This window comes from Panthera pardus, unplaced genomic scaffold, assembly GCF_024362965.1.
Source record: "Panthera pardus isolate Hobbes unplaced genomic scaffold, ASM2436296v1 HiC_scaffold_25, whole genome shotgun sequence".
NCBI classification, from domain to species: domain Eukaryota; kingdom Metazoa; phylum Chordata; class Mammalia; order Carnivora; family Felidae; genus Panthera; species Panthera pardus.
Genome location: NW_026526821.1, coordinates 81765543 through 81792866, shown reverse-complemented (window position 1 = coordinate 81792866; position 27324 = coordinate 81765543). Strand labels below are relative to the sequence as shown.

At 40.2% G+C, this 27324-nt stretch overlaps 1 protein-coding gene across 4 annotated transcripts in view; it reads left to right on the top strand.

Moving 5' to 3' along the window:
* Window positions 1-772: 772 nt before the first annotated feature.
* Window positions 773-27324, top strand: part of SERTAD2 (SERTA domain containing 2) — a 116039-nt gene continuing 89487 nt past the window's right edge. For 3 of the 4 annotated variants that reach the window (XM_053890740.1, XM_053890739.1, XM_053890737.1), the window contains exon 1: window positions 773-1535. The gene's annotated coding sequence lies outside the window, so the exon portion shown is untranslated. The remainder of the gene's footprint in view (window positions 1536-27324) is intronic. The other variant, XM_053890735.1, reaches the window with a different exon arrangement.

Genomic DNA, 27324 nt, shown 5'->3' with positions numbered 1-27324 from the left:
GATCCCAGATCCCAGCCCCACAGGACGTCACAAGGAGCTGTCTTTCAGAGTGGGCACTGCAAGGGATGTGGAGCAAAGTTTTGATCCGATTCACTCCACATCTGGTTGCCCCTCGGGAGTGGAGTTCGACCTCAGGGGCTCTCCGGCAGCACAAGGCAGAGGGGATGAGCAGCAGCAGCCTGCAAGCTGAGTAAGGAGCCAGCCTCCGCCGCCGCCTCCTCCTGCCGGTGCGGAGTCGGCAGCACAGCCAGTCCCTTTCGCTGTCACGCCGCCAGCAGCGCTGCCCCTCCGCCGCCCCCCCGCGCAGCCCCAGCCCTCACACTGTTATTTGCGTGACTGACCCGAACCGAGCGGGAGGGAGGGGAAGGCGTTGGCCCGCCCACTCCTTCCCCTCCGGCTCGGGGCGGCACCTTCTCCTCCTCATTGGTCACACGCTTGCGTCCATCACCCCCACGCAGCCTTCGGATTGGCGGAAGACGCACTTCTGGAGCTAGGAGGGCAGAGTGACTCCGCCGGTCTCCGGCGCCTCATCTTTCCCTCCACCCCCCACTTCAACGTCCACCCACCTCTCCCCACCCCCCCACTCCACTTCCCCCGCCCCGTTCGCGGCAGTGTCCTTAGAAGACTCATTGGGCCAGGGGCGAAGCCAGCCGCCTATGGAGCCGCGTCGTGATTGGCCGACGCCCACGCCCGTCGGAGCGGCGGGATTTGCCATTCGCCACTTGCTCCGCTCTGCTCCCCGCCCCCCCAACGCCTCGCCCTCTCAGTCGCCTCCTCCCCTCCCGGCTCTTCTTCGGCCCCCTTTCCCCGCCCGTCCCCGCCGCATCTCCCCTGTCCAGCTGGGCGGGGACTGCTGTACGACTCTGTAAAGTCTGTGAGTCACTGCACAACCCATCAATCCAATTAAATGTCTCGAACGAGCCGAGCAGGGGGTGCTGCCGCCGCCGCCGCCGCCGCTCGCCCCGCCGCGGCCGCCCCTGCTCGCAGCGCCCCTCTGATCCATGGCTGTCTGTCTGTACTTGTTACGGTGTAACCTCCTCCTCCTCCTCCTCCTCCTCCACCTCCTCCTCCTCCCTCTCCTCAGGAGCCGCTGCAACTTCCCCTCTGCCAGCCTCCTCTGCTTGGGGACTGCAAAGGCATGGGATAGATCCAGAGCCACTTCTCTCTATCTCCCCTCCAGCCCTCGCTCAATTTCCCCCCTTTAAATTAAAGTCTGTTCCTCGCTCCTCGTCGTTTTAGAAATTTATTTGTCAGTCTATTATTTCCCCTGATTTATTTTCCCTCCTGGGGTAAGGGGTCGCAGGAGCCGGTGGGTTTATTTTAGGGAAGGGGCTCTCCACCCCCACCCCCGTTTCTCCTCCTTTTTCGGCCGTGACTTGATTGCCCTGTTCCTCTCCGCTCCCACCCCTCGAACTCACCGTCCTGCACTCGAGTGACGCACCGACACCCCCCGCCCACTGCCCAGACGTCCCCTCCCTCGGTGCCACCCCGACCCGACTCGGAGCTGGACCCGGTGCCGACTTCTTCGCAGAAGGGTGAGTACCGTGTTGGTTTTTTTTCTGGGGGGGGGGGGGGGGGGATCTGGAAAGATGTAGCCGGTCCACTTTGAGGAGGGCAGGGATCACGTTGTGGGCTGGAGGTTCCTGGTCCGGCGTGGATTTGAGGTGGCGACTGCCTCCCTCCCTCGCTCTCTCTTCCCCCGCCCCTCGACTCCTTATTCACCAGCCTTGCTGTATTTCTAGGTATTGCCAGACTTCCACCATCGGGGCATTATAACGCTTATAAAATGAGCGGTAATGGCATGTTTTCTGTCTTAGGATGCTTAGTGAGCGGTAATAGTCAGCGATGGGATCTAATAGACTCTATAACCTGCAAAAAGTGTAAAACGTCTAATGGGTACATTTTACTCTAAATCAAAGTTAAACTTTTATTTAATGAAGGCAAAGCAAAAGGTATTTTTATTTTGGATGTGTGGGGATAGAGCAAGGGAAGACAGGTTGTCTAGTGGCCTGGCTTAGTATTTTTATTTTAAAATAGTTTTATGGGTTCCCTTTTGAAAAAAAAAAAAAGGATTTCAGTATTAAAGACTATGAAGTCTTTGAACCTGTTGGAGGAGTGCAAGGTAAGGTGGAAATCCAGCTTGACACTTCATCTTTCTCTCCCCTCTATTCAAGCGAGGCATACAAAACAGAATTTTTTATTTCTCAGGCACTGGGCACAGTGGGATAAATATGGATTTTTTTTCTTTTGATATCTGTCTTTTGTATACTTGATTGCTCTTAAACAATGTCATGCTATGGAATTTTGTAAAATTTAATTGGTTTCTTGGTTGTGGGTGGTTCAAAGGTGCACCTACCTGCTGCCCATGTATGCTTTATGAGAATCTTGCCTTATGGATCTTTAATATTTAATTTGAGATAGGAGAAAAATTATGAAAAATAGTTACTCTGAATTGGCATCTGAGGTCACTTTTGAGAATTCAGCCTGTTTAAAAATGGTAGTACCTTTTTTGAATCAAGGTCTGGTCTAGTTGTCCACAAGATTCAAATTAGGCCAAACCAAACATGTTTTGAAATATTAAAGTATAAGAAAGGCCTCTTAGTAGTTCATTCTCTCCTTCTCTTTCAGACTAACCAGAATAAGTTGTTACTAAATTTAATTTTAAAGAATAGATTGTTCCTGTACTGAAATCTGCCAAGTTTCTACAGAGATTTCTTTTTAAAGAGCAGAAATGTGTTTATGATCAACCCAAAGTAGTAATGTTGACTCAAATGTAAATGCTGTCGTAAGGAAGTGCTTGTCATAAGCCCCAAAACCTTGCAAAGTGCTTCAGGAAGACTTATACAAAGCCTTTTGGAATTGTTTAATAAATTTCTTCTTGGGGCCCTTTTCTTGAATCTAAGACTGAATCACTGAGAGACCTCATAGCACGGTGGAGCTGTGCTGCCTGCGTTTGAATCTTGCCGCCTACCCTTGAGGGCTGTCTGACCTTGGGCAAGTTTCAAACCCGGTCTGTGCCGGTTTTCTTTTGTAAATGGAAAGGATGACTTTCCCTCAAAGGGTTGCTGTAAAGGTAAATAAGAGAGTGCCTGTCACAGAGTGTTGGGTGTTGTCCCTCATCATCACCATCTGCAGTGAGGATGTCTAGTGTAGAAATTGAGAGTATGGCCTTCAGAACCACACTCTTTAGTTCAGGTCCCAGAATTTCCTCTTGTTATCTTTGTGACCAGGGTCAAGTGAACTTCAGATGCCTCATCTGTAAAATGGGAATAATAGAAGCATTTGCCTCATAGGGTTATTGTGAGGTCGGAATGAATTCATATATTCAAAGATCTTGACTAGTGTTTGGTACATCTTTTCGAATTTAATTCTGTGTAGTGTTTCTTGTCTGTCTTGAACCATGGATGACTATATTTTTTAGAAATAAATTTTGGTAACGATAGAGAATAATAGCCATCATGAAATATGCAGAATTCCTATCCATATGCATGATGTTTAATTGAATTTATACTTTTAAACCAGAGTTTATATGAGTCTTTATGAAATTTAGTTATTAGATGAGTTGGTCACTCTTCCATTTAAATATACATAACAGACCGTATGACTGTATGACTGTATAGCAGACTGTAAAACTCTCTTATAATGGTACCTATCACACATTTGCTGCTACCTGCGATTTTCTCCTCTACTAAACAGAAAAAGCTCTTTGAGGGTAAGAATAGTGTATCATTCATAATTTAATCTCTGGTGCCTAGCAGAGTGTTGGATATATAAAGAAGCTTAATGAATGCTGTATAGTGAATTAAATACTGTTATTCTCAAGTTGTTTATGAGTAGTTGAATGACATTATAAGTGATACTGTGGAGAATGCTATTATTAGTATTGCTGAATTGAATTTTTACATTCTTAATTATTATTTTTGTAACTTGAGAGTAAATAAGGGGAATTATAGTAAAACTTATGTTTTGTTAAGGAAACATTTCTCATTTTGGAAATTAAACTTAAAACAGTCTGAAAAGTACATATTGAATGTCTTTCTTTGTTATCTGACATGTCCATTTTTTATTGTAAAACTTTCTGACTCCCACACTTTCCTGCCACTAAGTTGGATGTCATTGCAATTAACATGAATTATACAGATTCTAATTTGGATGTCCCAGATGATGATGTGATGTTGTTATTGGCTTCAGAATTAATAATAATAAAGAAAAATTTTCAAGTTAACACTGTGAAAATAAAGTAGTATCATTTCTTAAGGACCAAAGCTTTATTTCTCTGTCCATTCAAGAGTGAGACTCTTTCTCTTGAGCAGTCTTAATAAATAATTAACTTTTGAAATACCTGTAGTAAATAGTGTAACAGGAATCATAAAGGAGGTATATGTAATTAGGAGGTAAAACACTTAAACTTTAAACCTGACTGCACATTTAATAGGCATTACACAATGGGAGAATATATTTTTTTAAATAAGCAAAATTGATGGGACCTTCCAGCTGCTTCATTTATAGAATCATTCTGTTTTACTTGTCAATATAATGCAGTTTAATTACTGTGCTCTCTGAAATTATAAAATGCAAGAAATAGCTTTCATGAAAGAGATATCCTCAGCAAAGAAATCTGAATACTAATCTACTCAGAAGTGTATAGTGTTTCATAACATTGTTAAAACTTTTCAAAAATGTGAACCATCTACTACAATGTGGATCCTTTGTTCAGTTACCCAATTTAGTTGAATATACTGCATTTTTATTGGCTAAAACAATTTACTAAACTTGCCCTTTTTTGTTCATATATTTTTAAAGCAACCAATCTCAGATGGAACTTAAAAACATTAAGTTATGGGCACTTAGAAACTACACTTAAGGGTCTGGTCTGTGAGATGCAAAGTGGTTTGTTTTCACTTGACACATTTTAGCATGACATTGTTTCCACACCTCATATCTCTTTTCTTTAACACTGTTGTGAAGGCATTGGAATATTGATTAGCATTTTACAGATGTATGTGATGTCTCCAACTTTTGAAGAAGCAGTGTTTCTGATGAAGAATTGCATGGAAAGAAGAGGAAAGAGAGAAATAACTTTTAGGACTTGTGATTTCTATCCTTGTCCTCTAACATTAGGAAAATGCTTAACTGTGTGCTTTGTCAGTGATCCAAAGGAGAGGAAAATAATATATGCATTATCTATTGACAAACTTAGAATCGAGGTCCATGGAGTTCTAGACTGAGCAGTGCTACTGATTGGCACGTGACCTTGAGCTGTACACTTCACTTCCACTACTGTTCACGTTCTTATCCTTTCAGCGGGAAGAGAGAAGGCAGTTACCCTGCCCTCACTCAGAACGTTGTAGGGGTTATAAGTGCTTTTTAAAAGCATTAGAGAAGGACAAGTTGCAAGCAAATACAAAATAAACATTAGGATTTAGAAATGGATATTTGTTTATCATTATTTAAAAATTGTAACCTTTTAGCTTGTTTGTCTGAAGGGCGTTTTCCTTTTAACTTTATATTTGAAGAGACTTCTTATTGGTGTGTTCACAAGATTATGTAAGGTAACTCCTAAAGAGGCAAGGAACTTTGGTTTAATTGAATGGGACTTTAATGTTAACACCGAGTTTTGTTTTATCCTGGGTTATAGCAGATGTTGATGTTGAAGAATAAACTACGTATTGAGAAGATACCACATTTTATTAGGTTAAAACTTGTAAAACCTGCACATGCATTTCAGGAAAAAAAAAGTTCAGATATATCAGATTTCATTAGAAGTATATCCAAAGGGAAAAATTAATCACATTATTTACTTTTAAATTTCAAAAGGATTATTCGGCTGTAGGACCCCTCCCTTGCTCATTTAATTTATACCTCGAATGCAGTGAAATGTGCACAATTCAGAATATGTATACTGGCCTGGAGGATTTCTCATATTCCAGCTAATCTTTTATTTAGGAATGCGAGTGAAGACACACGTGGAAAGGCTGTATTTTATGGAAGTAGTTTTTTTTCCCTCTTGTCCCTAAAAGTGAGTTAACAGTCTTTAAAAGTCAAAAGCTGGAGTTAACACATTATGTAAGTTTCTTTGAATTTAGCGTTTCCTCTCTGGTTATTAGAGAAGAGTTGTCACAACCTCACGATGTCACTTTTTTAAGTGGAAATGAAATTCTAGTGTACTCAGAGTAAGACCTATTCAGATGAGTGGCACATACGAGAAATATTATTCATCCCATTTAATATTAAGTATAGGGAACAATGATCCTCAAATGCAAGGTTGTTAAGTAGAAAGCAACTTTTAAAAATATATTGTCTTTTTGTCCTTATTGTTCAGCTTCCAACTGATGGAAAATTGGAACGATCAGATTTCTTTTCCACTTTTGAATTTAAAGTCTACATTGATGTTTGTAATCTTGGGTGGTGGTCTGTATAACTCTGTAGTACTGAATGTTTACTTTTAACATATTAAATAAAATGATTAAAACAGCCCATCCTTTATTTAAACTTGATCTGTTTTTCGCAACCCCCTTCCCTTTGTTCTACCATTGTTTTCAATTTTCTTAGTGTTTCCACATGAGTTTGTGTGTCTTTTAATGCAGCATCTTTCTTATTTGCTCTGTCTTCTTTTTGCATCTGTTTTCTTTTCCTCCATCACGGCACGTTTTTTTCTTTAGCTCTCTTTTGCCTTTGCCTCTGCATAAGGTATGGAGTAGGGGTTTTCACTTAGTTCAGTCTGCCCTTATGAGACTGAGGCAAAATGTAAAATTTTCTCTCTATAAAATTTGCTTTGCCTTATCTCAGCAGAGGAGCTCTCTGATCATCTTATCTATGCAAAACTTCAGGGGCCATTTTGTAAACCTAAAACCAAGTTTTAGTTTATGTGGGATGGTGAAAATTTTTCATTATTTACTATTTTTCTACTAATTTCTTTCATTGGAGGATACCCACAGCATTTTTCTGTCCACGTTACCTTGAAACATCTAAACATCCAAGCTTTGTTGTGTTCCTTCCGCTCCGCACCCAGTGCGCTGGCGAGTCCTGGAGCTGTCTCAGCAATGACCGTCGCCACCTGACCACCTCGGGGGTGGCTGGCCTGAGAACATTGAGTTAGACGGGAAGAGCAGCTCCTTTGTTTTGTTTTGTTTTGTTGTTAACTCCTTAAAACCAGACAAAACATCAGACCATGTCCACTGTGAGGTTTTCCAGGGTTCACCATTGTTGAATGATTAATGGTTCCTAGTAAAGTAACCATCAGCTTTATTGTCTTCCATGGCTTCAACTCAAATGAAATGTATCCCTTTGAGTTAACTTTTGTTTTGATTTTAAGGGTTCTTTTCACCCAGAAAATCAAAGGGTATGAAAATGAATATGTATTTTTAAACAAAAAAGATTTACATAAAAATCCCTTGAGTAGAAAGTTTCCTAAGGACCCAAATCCATTGATTTGGAGTGAATGTTTAATAGTTTCTCTAAATACCTGACATTATTCAGACATCAGTAGTAGGAAACCTTTCAGTTTGATTAAACAAAATGACTCCTCCTTTTGATTTAGAAAACAAGCAGACCGTTGTTACTTTTTATTTAAACAATTAAAATATAAGATTAGATAAACTGCATTTTAGAGTTGATTAAATAAGAGAGTTTTCCAGAAATTGCATTTTATGAAATCTGTACCTCATAGAAAAAACTTGATTTTTTTTTATACACCTATATCTCATTCCTAGCTTCTATTTATTCATTTATTCAGTTCATTCAGCAGATATTTATTGAACACTTACTATGTGCCAGCTACTTTTACTAGGCACATATATTACAGCAGTGGAGAAAAGAGACAAATATTCTCGTCCTTGTAGGAATTATATTCCAAACCATTCTGGTGTGTATAGAGCTTTTTATTTACTGTGTGAAGTAGTCATAACTAAACATTGTGTAATAACGATTGGAAAAAAAAGTAAGATTCCTTTGTATGGATTTTATGTCCTTCGACTTGGTATAAAAGAATCCTGAGGCTGCCTGGGTGGCTCAGTCGGTTGAATGTCCAACTCTTCATTTCGGCTCAGGTCATGATCTCACGGTTGTGGCATCAAGCCCCATGTTGTTGCTCTGTGCTGGGCATGGAGGCTGCTTGGGATTCTCTCTCTCCCCCTCTCTCTCTGCCCCTCCTCTGCTTCCGTTCACTCTCTTAAAATAAATAAACAAACATTAAAAAAAAAAAAAAGGAATCCTAACTCCTAAAACGAAACTCCATTTGAATGTACAATTTGAGTTTGAGTTGAAATATTAAACACCTAAAATGTTGTTGGATGTTTCCACTAGAAATCATGAAATCATCCTCATTTATGAACCCTGGGAAACCTAACAGTGGATACCGTTTGAAATTTCTCCTTGGTTTTCTTTATACTTTTAAAGTTGTTTTCTCCCTTTGCTTTGTTTTCTTTGTGACAGAGCCTGAAAAAAATGTGTAACACTGAAAATTGCACAATGGCAATGTAGTCATCTTGGCTATATTGCACAATTAACAAGAAAATCTTAAGTTTGCTTTGTCTAGTGTATGTAAAGAACTAATTTTTTGTTTCCATGATTGTCAAAACCATGTAATTTCCTAAACAAACAAAACCCTCAAGTGTACCTTTCCAGCTCAGATATTAAAGTAGATATATCTAAGTGTTTTTACAGTACAAATAGCATTAGTATGATATAATCTATTATAATGATTTTTATTTTTAAATTTTTATTCATAAATACTTAATACATGTCCCAAGTACTTGGGGGTATCAGAGACAAGTAAGACATCACACCTGTTCATAACGGTGTTCACAGTCCATTTGGGGAAACAAAAGATCCCCACGTGAAAAGTAAATCTCTTGTATTAGGCAATATGGGGTTTAGCTTGATGGGAAGTCTGTTGTAGGCTGCTACAGTAAGCTGAGTCCTAGGTCAAGTGGACGTGCCTGGCTCGTCTTCATGGGAATCCATCTTTTCTGTTCACTTTGGGCAAAGATGGTTAGCAGGCCTTCTTTGTGCCTTAGGCACCTGAGGGTAGTGAAGTCCCCTTTCCAGCTACTGCAACTGCTCAGCAAGGAAGGGGAAGGAAAGGGAATAGAGCATACATCCTAGCCATTTATTGCATTCACTAGCTATGCCTGCTGGAAGCAGAAACTCTGCACTTAAGAATGGAATGTATATAGACACACCATGGACATGATTCAGGTTCTTGAGGCCAAAAATTATTCCATAGGTTTGGGAGGACTGATATATTAACGAGGGTCCTGTAAACAAGGGGTGTTCCCTGAGAAACAGAAGAAGCACCAAGAAGGGAGGAAGGAGCCTTTTGGCGGTTACTGGAGAGCACTCTTTCTTCCTTAGTTTTGCCTGAAACAGCCCTGCCTGTGAGATGGGCTAATTTGCCAAATTTAGGAAGTCTGTATTGCTATAATATGTAGATACAATCTTTCTAAATTATTTTGCTTCACAATTAGCCAAAATTCCTGATATGTGTGTGTATTTAAATTCTCAAACAATGCTGTGTGCCCATGACTTCTGTTTTCATTTCCCTGGACATTTGAAAGTATTAAGAGTCTCTTTGTTTTTAGAGTATATTTGTTTGTTTATTTGGGCCTAAATCTAAGATGGAATAGCATCCATTGTTTTCTTTTAGATTTAAATTGGGGGAAAAAAAATCCAAAGCCTCAATGTGTATTTTGTCTGTTGATGAAACTATTTGGACACTTGTATATAGATTTCTTTGTGGTGGTGGTTATTGTTGTTTCAAATAACAATTTCTATGAAGGATATCTTTTCCTGAAAACCATATCTGGGCAAGAATCATCACACTTCTATTTGATTCAGAGGCCACCTAGGATAGTTATGTTCATTATCTTGATTGCTGTGATGGTTTCAGGGATATATACATACGTCAGAACTTACCAAATTATACATTTTAAATCTGTGCATTTGTTGTATATCAATAAAACTTTTAAAAAGCCGCCTAGGTCATAAGGTATATTTTCAAGATAAAATCCGTATTATAAGAATTATATTTTAAAGTTTGTCATTTGTTTTTTATTTCTCTATTTTATCTACCACTTATTCACCTCTATCCCATACCCCAGACACATATGTTTTAAGAAAGACAAATAGAACTGAGGAGGCCTCTGCTCCAGCTGAAATTTAGATATGGGACCTTAGAGAGCTTTTTTCCGTATGTAAGGCTCACTGGAGTATCTTTAAGTAAATTACACAAATTTGAATTTGGAGAATTGGAGTTGTGTGTTTTTCAAGAAATCCTCCTTTCCTTATAGTTTAACAGATTATGACTCATCTTTGGCATGGAATAAAGAACATGATTTTAGTAAGACCTTTTTTTTTTTTTCTTAAGAGAGGTTAAATTACTTAATGCTTCTTCTTAAATATTGTTCTCTGTTTTTTTGTTTCTTTTTTTTCATTTTTGTAAACTAACTTTTGGCATGTTGAGCCATAGACTCTATGAATAGATTTGTTTGGGAAGAACTAAGTCAACTCCACTCTTCATGCCCCATGCACAGAAGGCTTAATACATGTTTCATTAAAATGAGATGGTTTACTATTAACTGAATATTTCTTGTGTCACCCAGTATATGTCTGAGGGAAATTTCTTTATTGTTGGATTAATGCTTATGTTAAGTTTAAAACACTGGCAATTTTTCATGAATAAAACATAGCCTAGAAAAATTTTCAGAGCTGTCTTTCTGGGATTGGGACTATTAGAGTTGTGACTTCAAAGCTCAGGCTCTTTCCACCATACCAGTTGTACACATTGGAATTACCTGTGCCTAGGCCACAATCCTGGGTGAGGCCTTCCTGTAAGTATTTTTTAAAGTCCCCAGGTCATTCCAGTAACATCCACACTGTCTCTGCATCATATTCCCCCACACTCAAACTTTTCAAACATGTAGAGAACTTGGAAGAATAATTCAGTGAACACCCATATTTCCTCTACCTAAACTCAGTAATTTGCTTTATGACTCTCTCTCTCTCTCTTTTTCTCTACATGTAATAGTTTATTGTACCAGTGAAAATAGGTTTCAGACACCGTGACTCTTTACCATTAAATACTTCAGTATGCCTCTCTTGTGGACAAGGACATTCTCCTACATAACCACGATACCATTATCACACCTAAGAAAATTAATAATAACTTAGAATGCTCTTTAAGAGCTCAATTCCATTTATTAAAGGCATGTGAATTCATATTCTACTAAAAATTAAATGCATATGAAATGAGAAGTTCTTCAGAATATGAAATCCTGGGAATTCTTGCCAATAATATGTTTCTCCTCTGTGTTTGCTTAAATCGTTTTGATGAGGTAAACGTATTTTCCTACATATGGTGAAGTAAGATCCTTCCTAGCTCTCACATCGCATGATCATATGATGAGAAAAAACACTTGTCAAAGTTCATGCCACAGCGTGGTTTAGTGGAAAAAGCCCAGTTTCAAGCCAGAACAATGTTGGTTCAAACACTTGCTCTGCCACTTACCGCAGGTGACCTTGGAGAAATAAAACTCTTGTGTCAGTTAGGACAGTGTCAGAAACTACCTTCAGGCTCACTGGAGTGATCAGGAACTTTATTATTTCACGAGAAACCCAGAGGTAGGACAGGCTCCACGTTGGTCAGTTCTGTAGTTCAGGTACTTAGCGTCTTTCTACTGCGCCAGATGCCTTGTTGGCTCCAGCTTCTGTTTTGGCTTCTTCCTCAAGGTGGTTCACATCTATACGGTACGGTATTCAGAGGAAGTCAGAAACCTCTTCATGGGTGTGGGCTGTCTGTCTTTGTATCTGATTGGACACCTCTGCCCACTTCCAGACCAGTACCTTGGGATGGGGTTTTCATCAGGAGAAGAAGGGAACAATGGACTTTGGGTACCACTAACAGTGTCCAGTACTCCTCCAGATCCCAGTTTTCTTTGCTGTAAAATGAGAACAGTGATGTCTATCTCCGTGGTTATCAACTGACATGAAATAGGTAAAGCAACAAATACGAAGCTGATAATTTAATGATGGTAATTTCTATTTTTTTTTCCTCTCCTTTTCATCTTCGAGAAACTTCTGACACTGCTGCACTGCCTACTAGTAAGCACGTGTAAGTGATTGTCCCTTAACGGGTCTCTTCTGTATACCCTCACCTCAGCATGTAAGGAAGAACTTTTTTTTTTAAATATATTTTTAATGTTTATTTTTGAGAGAGAGAGAGCGAGAGAAAATGAGAGTGGGGGAGGGGAAGAGAGAGAGGAGACACAAAATCTGAAGTAGGCTCCTGGCTCTGAGCTGTTAGCACAGAGCCTGACATGGGACTTGAACTCACGAACCGAACCGTGAGATTATGAACTGAGCCGAAGTTGGACGCTAAACTGACTGAGCTACCCGGGCACCCCTAGGCAAAACATTTTAGGTGAACTGTTCAGATTTGTCAGATACCCTCCGTTAACCTATTTTGGCTCATCTTATTTTTTCTTATATATTTCAACTTCACTTTATATTATTGCAAAGCCAGAGAAGGGGAACTGTCAACAGTGGGTACATATTTATCAAGATCAAGATCCAGATCCAATGTGAACAAAAAATATCTTTAATTTCACTATCTGTAAAAACAAAAAAGTTGAAATAGGTTTTCCCCTTTTATTAAAATACGTGCACCATGATCTGTGAAAAAGTCAACAAAATAAAATGTTATATTTGAAACGTAGTATCTTATTTGTCCAGGAGAGACCAGGTCTTTGATATGTGGGGAAAATCTAGGCTTACCATCATTTAGCCACTCTGGTTTCCCCAGAACTTACTTTCTAAAAAAAAAAATCTTGTTTACCAGCAGATCTTTTTTTGATAGTTTGGTCTTGAACCTTCTTTTCCCCAATGTGAGAAAGTCATCTTCCAAAGTCATGTTTTCCGATATATGCGAACACTGGAGGGTCTTTGTTCAGGCATGCCTTTACAAAATATGTAAAGAAGAGTTGTCATATTTTTCTCCCTATGGAATTTCTAAAGCACTTCTGAAACACCTGTGAAGTTCTGCAAAATTATTACAGCCCAATCACATGGGAAGATCATCACTTTGTTTTTGAATTTTCTCCCTAAACGATGGGATTTCTTTTGAAGGGGAGCTACCGCTCCTTCTTGACCCCTCAAGTAGAAGATTTAATTCCTTCGAACTTCCATGGCTAGGGAATAGAAGAACAATGACAAGCCGAGTGTCTCTCCTGACTTGGAAGATGCTGGACCTAGGCTTATCCTGTCTTAGTCACAGTTTTTTTGCTTTGTCTTTAATTTTGTTGATGAGGTATCTATTGGTCTAGTAAGCTCTTTGAATATTGAAAATGGTCAGATTTTGAGTGGTTCCATCATAATTCAAACCTTCTGCTGGCATGAATCATTTCAGCCAGAGAGATTTTTTTAAAGGAACAATTTAAATGTGTGTTGATGTTTCTTACACGTTTAATTATGAAGCAGCACAATCAAAGCAGAACTCTGATATAGATCATAATTTTATTAAAGAAGCCAGATAAGGGACACTGTGGCCATAACGTTAGTTAAAAGTACTAGAGTTTGGGGGGAAAAATAAGTTTGAAATTTGTATTGCATTGTTTCGAATTAGTTACTTTTAAAAAGGGTGATATATGATTATAACTTATGAAGCTTGGTTTTGTTGGGGCAGATTTTTAATTTTAGTCCCTTTCCGGAAAGTTTTGTGGACAGGATTCCCTTTGCTGTGTAACAAATGCTTTTACTGTTTAGTTAAGGTTTGCTACCAGTGGCTCAGAGGCTAAAATGAAAAGTGAAATGGCTGTTGTTTCCCATCTAATAACAGATTTTATTTTTATTTCCACTACCCAGTGTTAAAAAAAGAAATGAAAGCAAAGATCAAGATCCAAAAGCTCAAACTAAAATTTAATTTCCTAACTAGAATAAGGCTGGCTTTGCCGTGATGTGAACAGTCATATGTAGGAAACATTTGTTCATAGCTATACAGTTGGCCATGCTAATTGCTGGGATTAGTAGTTGGATTGGCATGTATTCCTGTCTTCAGACACTCCGTCAGGCACGTAAAAACCAATGAAGGCTAAGCAGTTGGGATTGACTCAACTTTTTTTACCTCCCTACTGAGAAATGTTTCAACTGTGCTTCTTGAGAGAATGGAACAAAAATGTAAGTGATAGTGGGTTGGAGAGCCATGCGTTATCCACCTCTTTATTACCCAGGACTTTAATGATAGAGTAATTGCCAGAGCTTTGTCTTTGTTTCTTTTCTTATTCTATCATTTCTATATTCTGTCTTGGAGCTTCTTATGTATGGGGTCTAAAGTTGTCTGCAATAGATCCTAAGGGCAAACTGCTTTTGTCCCAAGTCATTTATCGTTTCACTTTTCATATAGAGTTCTTGTTTTGACTGAAAATCACAACATGATCAGTGAAAAATTCTTGCCCAGCTAAGAAAAATATATTTACAAGAGATTTTATTTTATTTTATTTTATTTTATTTTATTTTATTTTATTTTATTTTATTATTTTTAAAGTTTATTTACTTATTTGAACAGAGACAGCACGAGCAGGGAAGGGGTCGAGAGAGAAGGAGAGAGAATCCCAAGCAGGCTCCGCACTGCCTGCCCAGAGCCTGACATGGGGCTCAAACTCACGAAACTGTGAGATCATGACCTGAGCCGAAACCAAGAGTCAGATGCTTAACCAACTGAGTCACCAAGGTGCCCCTTTACAGGAGCTTTTAAAAAATTATGCAGAAAAGGGATTATACTTGGAGAATCATTTTTGTTATTATTTCTGAAAGACCCAGTACCACAGAAAGTTTTAGGGCCATGAGTCCATTTAGCCATACTGAGCATTATGCCATTCAGTTTATCCATCTTTAGCTATATGCTGTGTGACTGAGTCACGAAGTATTTGGGGATACTTACTGGTCAACTTGAGTTTTGAGAAGTAGTTTTTTAAAAATTTGCAGCGGGACACAAGCACAGGGTCATTTGAGAATATTATTGGGATTGTGTTATGGTCGAAAAAGCTTGATTGTCAGAAAATTTGTAATCAGCCACGTATTTAGTTTTATTGTGGACTGAGTCGTGGACTCTGCTGGTGATGCAGCTTGTCTTTCTCCCAGCTGAGCATGAAAACCTGGTAGTACAGGGACGCGCCTGTCTTCTCAGCATCGGCAGGTTTCGCAGCAGCTCCTTTCACATGTTATTGCTGACATGCTACCAAGTGGTGAGTGCGCTACACTGACACGGGTCACAGATTTTTGGTTTTGTTCTTTGTGGTACTTACGCACCGTCAGAGCAATGCGATGACAACGGAAGCATTTCTCTTTGGTCTGTTTTAGGATCGTCAGTAGACACATAAAGGCATTTGACTGGTTTTTTAAATTAAAAAAAATTTTTTTTAATGTTTTATTTATTTTTGAGAGAGCATGAACCGGGGAAGGACAGAGAGAGAGAGAGAGAGAGAGAGAGAGAGGGAGACAGAAGATCCGGAGCTGGCTATGCGCTGCCAACAGCGAGCCCGATGTGGGGCTCGAACTCAGGAACTGGGAGATCGTGACCTGAGCCGAAGTCGGATGCTCACTGACTGGGCCACCCAGGCACCCCCCCCCACCGCCACCGCCACACACACCTTTTTTTTTTTTTTTGAATGTTTTGCTCTCACGTGATGACTGGATGGGGAGATGAGCAAAGAATCTCTGTTGGGGTGATGGAGGAGAGTTGCTTGTGGCTACCACTTTTTGTTTGCGTGATCTGCTAATCATTTCATATGGCTGCTGGCAACTGTTCCGGTGACCTAGGTTTCACTTCCTTCACAGAAACTCTGACTTTTATTTTTGAATAATCGTATGAATAAGAAAGTGTTTTTTAAAAATGGATTTGCCATTTCCTGAAATAAAGTGGAAGCCTTTTGTCGGTTTATTCTGCTTCAGCTTTTATTAGCCCCTTGCACACTTGTAGGCATTGTTGGTGTGAGAATTACTCTTTTGAAAGCTTTCAGTTTGGTTTTTGTTCCAAGTGGTGACATTCCAATTAGCAGTATCCCTACTTTTTACCTGAGGAGTACAAAATGAGATGCACTTTGGAATATTTATTCTTTAACTTTTGAATATTGGACGCAGGTATTAGTATAAATTCAGCACACCAGTATGTGATGGGAAGAAAAGAGACATGTTTATGACTAGCGAGAACTTTTTTGGCAAAGAGCAGTTCTGTCCCGTTCAGTCAGTTACTGAGATGGAACTGATGAGTTTCCTTTTATTAGGTGTGTCTTTGAAGTTGAAATGATTCAGTAGTCACCTGTGAGCATTAGTGTATCGAGTTCTTGGAACCCCTTGTACTCCCAAGGAGGCAGTTTATGAAGCAAATGTATGGCAGGCAAGTATATTATGACTTTTCTAAATAGTGTGCCACAGAGCGGATGATGTTTTGGTACCATGTGTGACACAGTTACACCATGACATGTCAAGTGGAAACTCAGGCACTTGGTCAATCCAGTGATAACTATCTACTCTTCATGTGCGCTCATTTTCTCAGTGTGCGTTTGTAACTGCTTTATAGGGATCCTCCCGATTTGACAACCAGGAAGAGTAAAAAAAAAAAAATAAATCCCAAATAGTTGATTTTAGAATTTTTAAGTAAGTTGGGTAGGGGGAAATGTTGCCTTTTGCTGGTTTCCTTATCAGTTGACCGCTTTACTTTATGTGAAGTTTTATTTCTTTTAAAAATAAAGTTCATGGGGCGCCTGGGTGGCTCAGTTGGTTAAGTGACCGACTTTGGCTCAGGTCACCATCTAACGGTTCGGGGGTTCGAGCCCCGCGTCGGGCTCTGTGCTGACACTCGGAGCCTGGAGCCTGCTTCAGATTCTGTGTCTCCTTCTCTCTCTGCCCCTCCCCTGCTCGTGCTCTGTCTCACTCTGTCTCTCAAAAATAAATAAATGTAAAATAAAAAAAAAATTTTTTTTTTTTAAATAAAGTTCATGAATTTTGTACCGATTCAGGATGTGGCAAGCAATGCTGTAATCACTGCTCTGTTCGGTCAGTAAAATTCCTGTAATCGTGAAACATCTGTGGCTGCTAGACTCTTAATGTTCCTGCATGCCACCATCTTATCATTGTTTTGCATCATCATTGACTTGTGTGTTCAGGTGTTCTTTACTACATGAAGAAATGAAGCTGGTAAATAGCCATTTTCAAGTATAATCTAAACCTGCTTCCATGGTTTTCTACAAGGTTTTCTGGCATCCTTTTTTTTTTAATCATTCATGTTAAGGAGGAGCCCAGGGATGGCCTTTCAGGTTTCTTGATGTATTTAAGAATATGTGGCCAATGTTACTTGCTGGAACTGGCCCTAAAAAAGTTGAACTGGCGCCATACTTTTCATGCTACTGTTATGTCTAACTATAAAATGAAAGAAGTGCTAATAACACTTCCTACTTGTTTAGCACGTTTTCCTCCCCAGCTCTCAAAGGAGTTGGCCAATATCAGGCTGGGTTCCCAGACCATGTTTCTATTATTTTCTAATTCCTGTAAGGTAATGTAATGTTACATAAGGCTTTCACCGGTTGACTTCTTTTTTCTTATGTCTTCCTAAAAATTGGAAACTAGTATTTGCTCTTATCGTCCCCACTTCTCAGATGCTGAGGATAAGGCTCACCTTGGCTAACTGTTTGACCTAGTATTATACTATCATCAGTTTCAGAGCCAAAAACAGAACTCAGAATTTGTCCTTAGTCCTCAACCTCATTTGTTACTGAGCCGCAGTTTCTCTTCTTTTCCGCTATACTCACAACAGGACCAAAGAAAATACATCTTCAGGTACCAAAAGTATTTCCCACGTTTCTTCTTCAGTGTTCAAATGTTAGGCTATACACTAGATTTATTGTCTGAAGTAAAGTTTCAGTGCCAGTTATAAACATGATCTGTTGCCATATTATTCCTGATTTGACTGGTGTCCCAGAAGGTGATGGATAGTTGAAGAAAGAATATAATGAATGCAGCCCCTATTTTCTTTTGCCCTTCTAAATTTGATTTAACGTAAGGTTGCTTTCTGCCAGGAACTTTCATGAATGGGCATATATTAATAAGCCAGACCTTTTTTCCCCTTTATAGTAACAGACCTAACAAAGCATCTCCCCAAAGTGGATTCAGTTGGTGTATGCTAATACTTGAGTGCGTACTTCCTGAACTTATAGGAGGAAGCAGCTCCAAGCACTCCGAAATTGAAGTCGTTCCTATAAAACTTGGTTAGTGCAGTCTGAACATATTTTGTGCTTTGAAATAGATCTTGCGTAATTCTTGCTGTTAGTGATTGTTCATCGAACTTGAGGAGTCTGTTAAAACTAGAAGAATTGACTGTTCTGCTTTAAAAATAAAATTTACTTTAGAAAATCAAACGAGGTTTCTGGGAGTGGCATTTTTTTTTTTCTTCAGAGTGACAAAAGCGAAAGTTGCATTTTGATCAGTTTTGATGAGTCGTCTTAGTGAAAACCCCAGACCCGAAGCGTGTGCTGGTAGGCACATACAAAGCAGTTTAATGTTTTGGTGTCCCCCCACCCCCAGTGAACCGTTGCATGTATACACATGCCACACATAAAGAGTCCATTCTTGCTCACAAGCAGCTGAAGGAGGCTGGCCACTGCGGTCTTCTGCTCAGTGGAAATTGGCAGCCTTTCTTCTCCTATAAACAACAGCCTGACGTCACCCCACGCAGTGGTGATAGCGGACCCACTTTAGAGATTCTCAATGGGCAGAACTGTTGAAGGCCTGTCGCTGGCTTTGGTCATCTTCAGCCACGCTCGAGTAAATGCAATGCAGGGAGGTTCATTAATGTCCGGGATCCTGGCGAGCCCTTTAAAGCTGTCGGTCAGGTATTTATCCTTGAACTGGCACAGAGAATCCTCACAAGAAACCTGTGTGATGAGCAGGAGAAGTGGAGTTGTTCCTGTTTTAGAAATGAGCTGGCTCAAGTCCAGAGAATTAAAAAGTGAGCAAGTGGTGGAAGGATGGACATTCAGGTTTTCCAGATACGGTTTTGTCTGTCTTTCCACCATGTTAAATCGCTTCTTTAGTAATTGTTAACTGTTCGAATCTGTTACTTCCCCTCCTGTCTAAAATGTGTGGAGGTGATGATTTATGAGGTTTTTTTTTTTTTTCCAGTCAAGACATCTGTGCATGAAAATCAGATAGAGTCTTGATACATTTGGGAACTCTTTGACAGTAAGGTAACCCACTCCCTTGCCTCAGAGAGAGCCTTTTGAAAAATCGAGTGTAAGTCTACACTCTCCAGTGTAATTGGAAAGATTTAACAAGATGATCCTGTTTTTCATTTGGCCTCCAAAAGTGACATAAAATTGCGAGAATGAATGATTATAATTCTTTTGTGTTATTAACTGGGAGAGACAAAACCAACATGAAAGAACAGTTCTATTAGTTAGAAGTTAGATTTTTATTGGGAAGGAGGGGAGGATCGAGCCACTGGTAAAAATATAATTTATTTGTTACGTAAAATAGTTTTTTTTCTCACATGCCCACTTCAGGCAGTTACAAAAAGTGAAAGAACAGTTTTACCTTCCATGACTTACAGTTGCATATGTGGCTTGGGGATACTTTAGATTTGTAGATAACTCATGGTTTTCTGTTTGTGACTCTGAGTTGGTTTTTCAGTGCGACATTAAGAATAAATAGGCGGGGGGCACCTGGGTGGCTCAGTCGGTTAAGCTTCTGACTCTTGGTTTCGGCTCAGATCAGGATCTCATGACTCATGAGTTCAAGCCCCATATTGGGCTCTGGGCTCTGTGCTGACAGCGCGGAGGCCTGCTTGGGATTCTCTGCCTCCCTCTGTCTCTGCCCCTCCATTGCTTGCTCTCTCTCTGTCACTCTCTCTTAAAAATAAACATTAAAAAAAAAAAAAAAAGAATAGGCAGGGAGGGTGTTTAAATATGTGTGACCTATCCACGAGAAATTACTTGTACTTTAACTTCTCTGCTGACTCCCCCACCTTGAGCCAGCTCCCCTGATTCTGATGTGTGTGTTTAGGGGATGCAAATTGATGTTGATTTTAGCTTAACCCTGACAGAAAAATGGCTAAAACTATGTATTAAACAGGCAAATACAATCTTTAGAAAAGCTGCTGTCTAAAACTGCACTTTGGCACCCAGGAGGCACTCAAAAATGATTTTTAAAAGACTTTTTATTTTTTAAGTAATCTCTACACCCAGTGTGGGGCTCAAACTCACAGCCCCGAGATCAAGAGTCGCATGCTCCACTGATGGGGCCAGCCCGGCGCCCCTCAAAAATGAATTTAAAATGAGGTGGTGGTAATCAGAAGTTAACTATGTTGGCGACCTCTGTAAGGTAGCATCTGTACAGTAGTTGACGAAAATACACCCGAGAAAAAAAGTACACCTGGGGTGAAAGAAATGTAATTTATCGCATCACGCAAAATGAGCCAAAAGGGTTGTTTATTTTGCGTTTTATTTTATCAAATGGGAAAAAATAGTTTGGCCTTTAAAAGCTGATGCTGCCGGCTTTTCAAATTACGGCGGGCCGAAGGAATAGAGCTGAAGTGCATAAAATCTGCTTTAACAAGGAGAACAGAGTGACTGCCTTTTTGCCGTCTTTCCCCTTCTTCTGTGGGTGACCGAGAATAAGGAGTAAGTAACGGCTCCCAGGCCAAGCCTCTCACTTCTGCTGTGCGGTGAGTCTGGGTCTGCGGCCGAGCGGAGCCACCTTTGCAGCAGCGGCCCAGCGCGGGCTTCCCCGGCGCTGCCCCGGGAAGCCCGCACCCACGGCCTGCCCGGCCAGCTTGAAGTTGAGAAAGCGTGCCCGAAGTGTCCCAGTTTAACATTTAGCAGCAGTGCAGTTTCTCATCGCTGCAAGAAGCTGTTTGTAATTGTAGACAAATAGTAGGAAGGGCAGGGCACAGATGTTCGATAACTGAAGTCAGTGGCGGGGAGCAGCGGGAGCGCCAGGTTGGGGCTTAGATTTTAACTCCTACGTAATGATCTTGCTGTCTGTTCCATGGCGAATATGATATGAACAGAAACCAAAGGAGAGTTTTAATTTTAACCTTTCATGAGAGCATTAGCTTTTTATTTTAACTTTATTTATTTAACTTTATTTTCACAAACTTCAGAGTTTGTTGAAAAATAGTATTTTGGCAGATTTGTTACAAATAATGATACCACGCAGATGTGTATGGTGCGTTGCAGTTTGTAAGCACCCTCAGGGGCATTGTCCTTTGCCACAGCCACAGCCACAGCCACCTCGTGAGTCGTGCTCTTTCCTCTTCTGATGGGGAGCAGAATTCTGAGCATTTATGGCTCGTCCAAGGCACATACTAGAGCCAAGACTGGAATCCCTGTCTTTTGACCCCCTGCTCCAGTATTCCCTTCACCAAACCAGGAATAAGCACTTTGATAACACCCAGATCCCTGGTTTTCCTCACCCCTCGCTCTCGTTTCTGCACAGAAAACCACAGTCGGCAAATCCAGGTTAGCGACCAGTTCCTGTTGCGCCAAGTGGGAGCACGTATAATATCATCAATGGGCAGCGTCTTGATTGACTTTCAAGTTAATACTCCGATAAAAAAGAGTCTTTTTAATTCTTTTTAAGACTCTTTTTAAGAGTCTTTTTATTTTTTTTTATTTTTTTTATTTTTTTAAATTTTTTTTTAACGTTTATTTATTTTTGGGACAGAGAGAGACAGAGCATGAACGGGGGAGGGGCAGAGAGAGAGGGAGACACAGAATCGGAAGCAGGCTCCAGGCTCTGAGCCATCAGCCCAGAGCCCGACGCGGGGCTCGAACTCACAAACTGCGAGATCGTGACCTGAGCTGAAGTCGGCCGCTTAACCGACTGAGCCACCCAGGCGCCCCTTAAGAGTCTTTTTAATTCTTAGAATCAGAATGGTAGTGCAGAATGAACCTTAGGTACTGTTCCGTGTAATGTACAATTTTTTTTTTTTTTTAATCTAGAGTAAATATCTTCCATAAGGAAAGTGCAACTTTAGTGAATTCAGAGACTAAGAGTTACGACTCATTCCCCAGACCCAGACCAGTGTGCTCTTTCTTTAAAAAAAAAAGTACACCTCCCCAAGCAGAGGCTATAGTCCCATCCCAGGAGCTGATTGGAGTTGAGCTTCCAGCAGACCTTCCTGAGCATCTGCCCTGTGCTGGACCCAGACCTGCAGGAGTGTGGGATTTACTGGGGGAGACTCCATCTAAGGTAAGGTGCACCCAGCACTAAGTGTTCAGACATTTGAAAAACAGACTAGGAATGTTACAGATAGATTCATGGATAACCCAGATTTGGTCTCAGTCTTTTGTAAACATTTATGAAGAAGCTCTTTCTTATATAACCTTCTAGCTGTATGAAAAAAATGACAATTGTGATCACTTTGGAACATTTCAGAAAAATGCTGCTCATCCCTGAGAAGCTGAAGTATAAAGATTAAAAGTAAATGAAAAGCAAATGAAATTGAGATTGTTAGCACCAGATTTTTCTTTAGGTGTTGTCCCTACAAGTTGTTTTTTTTTTTTTTTTAATGCTTTATTTACTTCGTGAGAGAGAGAGAGAGAGAGAGAGCATGCACCCAAGCGAGCATGAGTGGGGGAGGGGCAGAGAGAGAGAAGGGAGGACAGAGGATCCAAAGCGGGCTCTGTGCTGACAGGGTGACAGCAGAGAGCCCGATGTGGGGCTCGAACTCAAGAACAGCAAGATCATGACCTGAGCTGAAGGTGGACACGACCACCTGAGCCACCCAGGCGCCCCAGGTGTTGTCCCTACAAGTTTTGATTGAGAACATTCTACATTACTTGTCCTGTGTTGTAAAAGCTCTGCTGATAAGTTTTCATTCCTTAGCACACATTTTCAGAGAGCTAAAGGCAAGCAAGTCACATGCTCCCTAGCCCTCTATGAATGTTGTTCAACTGAGAACCTGGAGAGCCTTTTTGAAACCTCTGATAATTTGGGCAGTCTCCAAGTCAAGCTGAATTGATAGGGAATGCAGAAAATGATCAGAATAATTACAAGTCCCATTATATAAGAGATCACTTTGCCAACCAAAACACTCAGGGAATGTCTTTATAGACCTTACTTGCACCAGAATTAAACTTGTCTTTCTCAGTAGCTGTTTCCAAAGCTGAATAAACTGCATTGTGTAAATGGGTCAGTTTGTGCAGTATTCTGCATGAAATGTTCAGGTACACACAAAGGCAGTTGGATTATAAATTTCAAGGGCAAACTAGCCTCCAGTAAAGCAGATATAGGAGGAAGCTATGTTATATTCTTAGAGGAAGAGGGGTTTCCCTTTAATTTAAAAGCTGCATTCAATTTCCCAGTCTCTTGGCTCGGATCGTGCTCACCTCTCAGCTCCGGGTTCTACCCTTTAGCAGTCTCTCTCTTCATTCTCTCACGTTTCTGCCTCCAAGTCTTTGAATCACACCCAGCAGTACTTGGTTATAATCAGGAGATTCTGCCCTCCCTCTGTTCTCCAGGGCCTAAGAACTCGCTGGAATGATTTTGAATTAACTTAAAAAAATAAAATAAAAAGATATCCTATTGACTAAGATCTGTGCAGTACCTTTTCTACTTTAATGCTCCTGGCTTCAAGTCTGGCCAAAGATGGACAAAATATTATAAATGGTACATATGTGAACTTTGCTTAAGGGGCTTTGAGGGCCCTACCTCCATTTACCATGCTTATCCCAAAGTGTTCTTTATTTCATTTTGGTAGTGAAGACCAAAGTTGAATTTCAATAACAGCCTTTTTATATTTGTAGCTTTTTGTGAGTTGTGCCAGTGCTCCCTCTTAGATGATAAATAGTGAAGCGGCGGGGGTGGGGGGAGTTCCATAGATATTAGGGCAAGAACCCAGTTCATCATTCATTGGGATTTAAATTTTCAGTTCATCACTTCAGCCCCCAAGACTTGAGAAGAGAAAAACAGGCATTGCACATCTACCTGCTTGACTGAAATTGTCAGAAACCTATCAAACTAACTTAGAAAACAGAGACTTGACTTACAGAATTTAGGAAAGGCTTGAGTCACCAAACTGTGGGAAGGGCAGTATTGAGGTTGGCTTGAAAGTGGACAGAATTCTCCTCCTTTCACCTTCTTCTGCATGTTGTTTCATTCCTTCTCATGGCAGACCATTTTCCCACGTGATTGGAAACATGGCCACCAGCAGGTTATTTTATAGCTTCTGTCACTGAAAAGTTCTCTGGGGGTCAAGTTAAAAAAAAATCACAGGGAACTCATCAGATCAATATAGATCACATGTCCATCCTTGGAACACTCAGCAGGGATGAGGGAGGTGGGGCTCATGTAGAAACATGGTGACACATGTATTTACCCATACAACGAGAAGTGGGTGGGTGGGTGGATGAGTATTTCCCCGGATAAGAGATGTTTGTTGGGAAGAAAATTCCCTAGCATGTATGCTCATTACAACATGTTAAACTAGTGCTTTTCGAGCGTTTTGACAGAAACTCATAGTAAAAAATACATTTCACGTTGCGGCACACAATATATACCCATGTTTAATTGAAATACATTTCATGAAGCAATATTCACCCCCACTATAATTTAAGGCATTCTGATGTTTTCTATTACATTCTATTGTAGTTCATTAAAAAAAAAAATACAGGTGATAATCCACCTAATTGATTTCATGACTCATTAGTGGATAATGATCTGTAGTTTGAAGAATACTGTGCTAGACATAAAAGTGAGCAGGTAGTTCAAGTGCCGATACTTGGATGTGAACATTTACTGAGTCTTGCTGAAGAAATAACTTACATTTTAGAAAGATGCTGGAATCTCATAGGGCGACAAGTATGTGACATGAATGCCCTTTCCAATTCCCATGGTGGATGTGATTGGTGCTTTTCCTACTGAGGAACGTCCTGGAGCCACTACCCAGCCCTTTGTAAATTAAAGTAAAGAAAACAAGCACTGTATGGAAGCAGCTGCACTTCACTCTGTTTTGGGTTTATCTTGTGCTGAGAAATACTGAAATCTCTGGACCTAGAAAATTTCCCAAAGTGCTTTCAGTTCTCTCTCAAAACAAAACATCAACACAACTTTCTTTTTTTTTTAAATTTTTTTTTAACGTTTATTTATTATTGAGAGACAGAGAGAGACAGAACATGAGCATGGGGGGGGGGTGCTGGTGGGGGGTGGGCAGAGAGAGAGAGGAGGAGACACAGAATCTGAAACAGGCTCTAGGCTCTGAGCTGTCAGCACAGAGCCCAATGCGGGGCTCGAACCCACAAACCGTGAGATCATGACCTGAGCCGAAGTCAGATGCTTAACCGACTGAGCTACCCAGGCACCCCAACACAACTTTCTTGAAAACTTCGTTGTGGCAGCATGAGGGGCACTGTAAAGAGATGGATGATACATTTATTTACCCAAGAGCCAGTTGAACAACTAAGGTGTCTTCTTTTTTGTCTTCTCCTGAAACATTTGAATCGCCAGGCTTCTATCTCTCATGTTGAATTGAGGTATTCCGATGGAAAGTTAGAGCAGTCGTACATACAGAATGACTCTTGAATGAGACGTGGAAATGCTCCTTTCTGTAAGCCGTCTAGAGCCCGTAGAGGCCCGAGATAACCGATAAGCATGCAGTGCCATGAATCTCACCGTGAAATGCCAAGTGGAAAAATGTTGAGAAGAATGTATGGAGAATACAGAGAGAGTTAGGAATATGGAGAGATTTCATAAACAAGATGCAAAAAGTACTGACCATAAAGGGAAAGATTGATAAATTTGACTACAGTTGATCAACTTCTGTTTACTAAAAAGATGGGACAAAACAGGTTGGGAAAAGTCTTTAGAACACATACAACAGACATGAGACAAAGGACTCATGTTCAGAATACAAAGAGCTGTCATGAGAGTGTAAATTTGTACAACCGCGTTAGGAAAAAGTCTGGTGGTATCTAATGAAGCTGAAGATAACATGCCCTGTGGTCCAGCAGCTTCACCCCCAGGTTACACTGTAGAACAGCAGCTCCTCAAACCTCTTGATCTCACTTTATACATACATATATAATATATATATTATATATATGTATAATACATATATATACTATATATATAATATAAAAAAATATATAATATATATATACTATATATAATATATATAATATATATAATATATATAGTATATATATATAAAATATATATATAGTATAATATATACTATATATATAATATAAAATATATATATATGAAAGAACAAGTGGGGGAGAGAGGGAGAGGGAGACAGAGGATCCTAAGTGGGCTCCATGCTCAGTGTAGAGCCCGACGTGGGGCTCGATCTCATGACCCTCATGAGCCAAAATCGAGAGTCAGATGCTCAACTGACTGAGCCACCCAGGTGCCCCATCTCACTTTATACTTTTAAAACTTATTGAGGACCTCAGAGAACTTTTGTTTGTGTGGATTATATCTATTGATATCATCTGCCATATTAGAAAACAGAGAAATTGGGGTTTTTTTAATGTTTATTTTTAAGAGAGAGAGAGAAGGAGACAGAGCATGAGCAGAGGAGGGGCAGAGAGAGAGGGAAACACAGAATTCGAAGCGGGCTCCAGGCTCTGAGCTGTCAGCACAGAGCCTGATGTGGGGCTCGAACTCACGAGCTGTGAGATCATGACCTGAGCTGAAGTCAGATGCTTAACCGACTGAGCCACCCAGGCACCCCGAAAACAGAGAAATTGTTAAAATATTGATTCATTGAAAAGCTCATTATGTGTTAACATAAATAACATTTTCGATGCAAAATAGCTAAGTTTTACCAAAACAAACAAAAAAATTAGTGAGAAGAGTGGCATCGTTCTGTTTAATGTGTAGCTTAATAGAAGACAGCTGGATCCTCATATCTGCACTTTTGCATTGATCTTTTGTGGCACGTTGTTTTGGTTGAAGTATATGAAGAAAATGTGGCCCTCCACAGATACGTAGTCAGAAAAAGGAGGAGTATTTTAATAACCTTTCCAAATAATTGTAGATACTTGTCTTTGATACTCAACTAAAACTGCAAATGGTAGTTTCTTAAAGGTTGGTGGCAATTTGAAACCTGCAAGCATATCAATAAGCTTGTAATGATTTATTAATTACGTTATTTTAGTTTCTTGCACTTTGCATAGATTTTTACTCACGCACGATCTTGTAACACCAAACGTCGATTATTTGAAAATCTTGGTTTACTGAGCTACGCGGATCTACTCATTGCCGACATGTTTCATTATACAATATTACGATGTCACATTCTTTAACTTCACCACTGATCTCATCAGAAAAGTG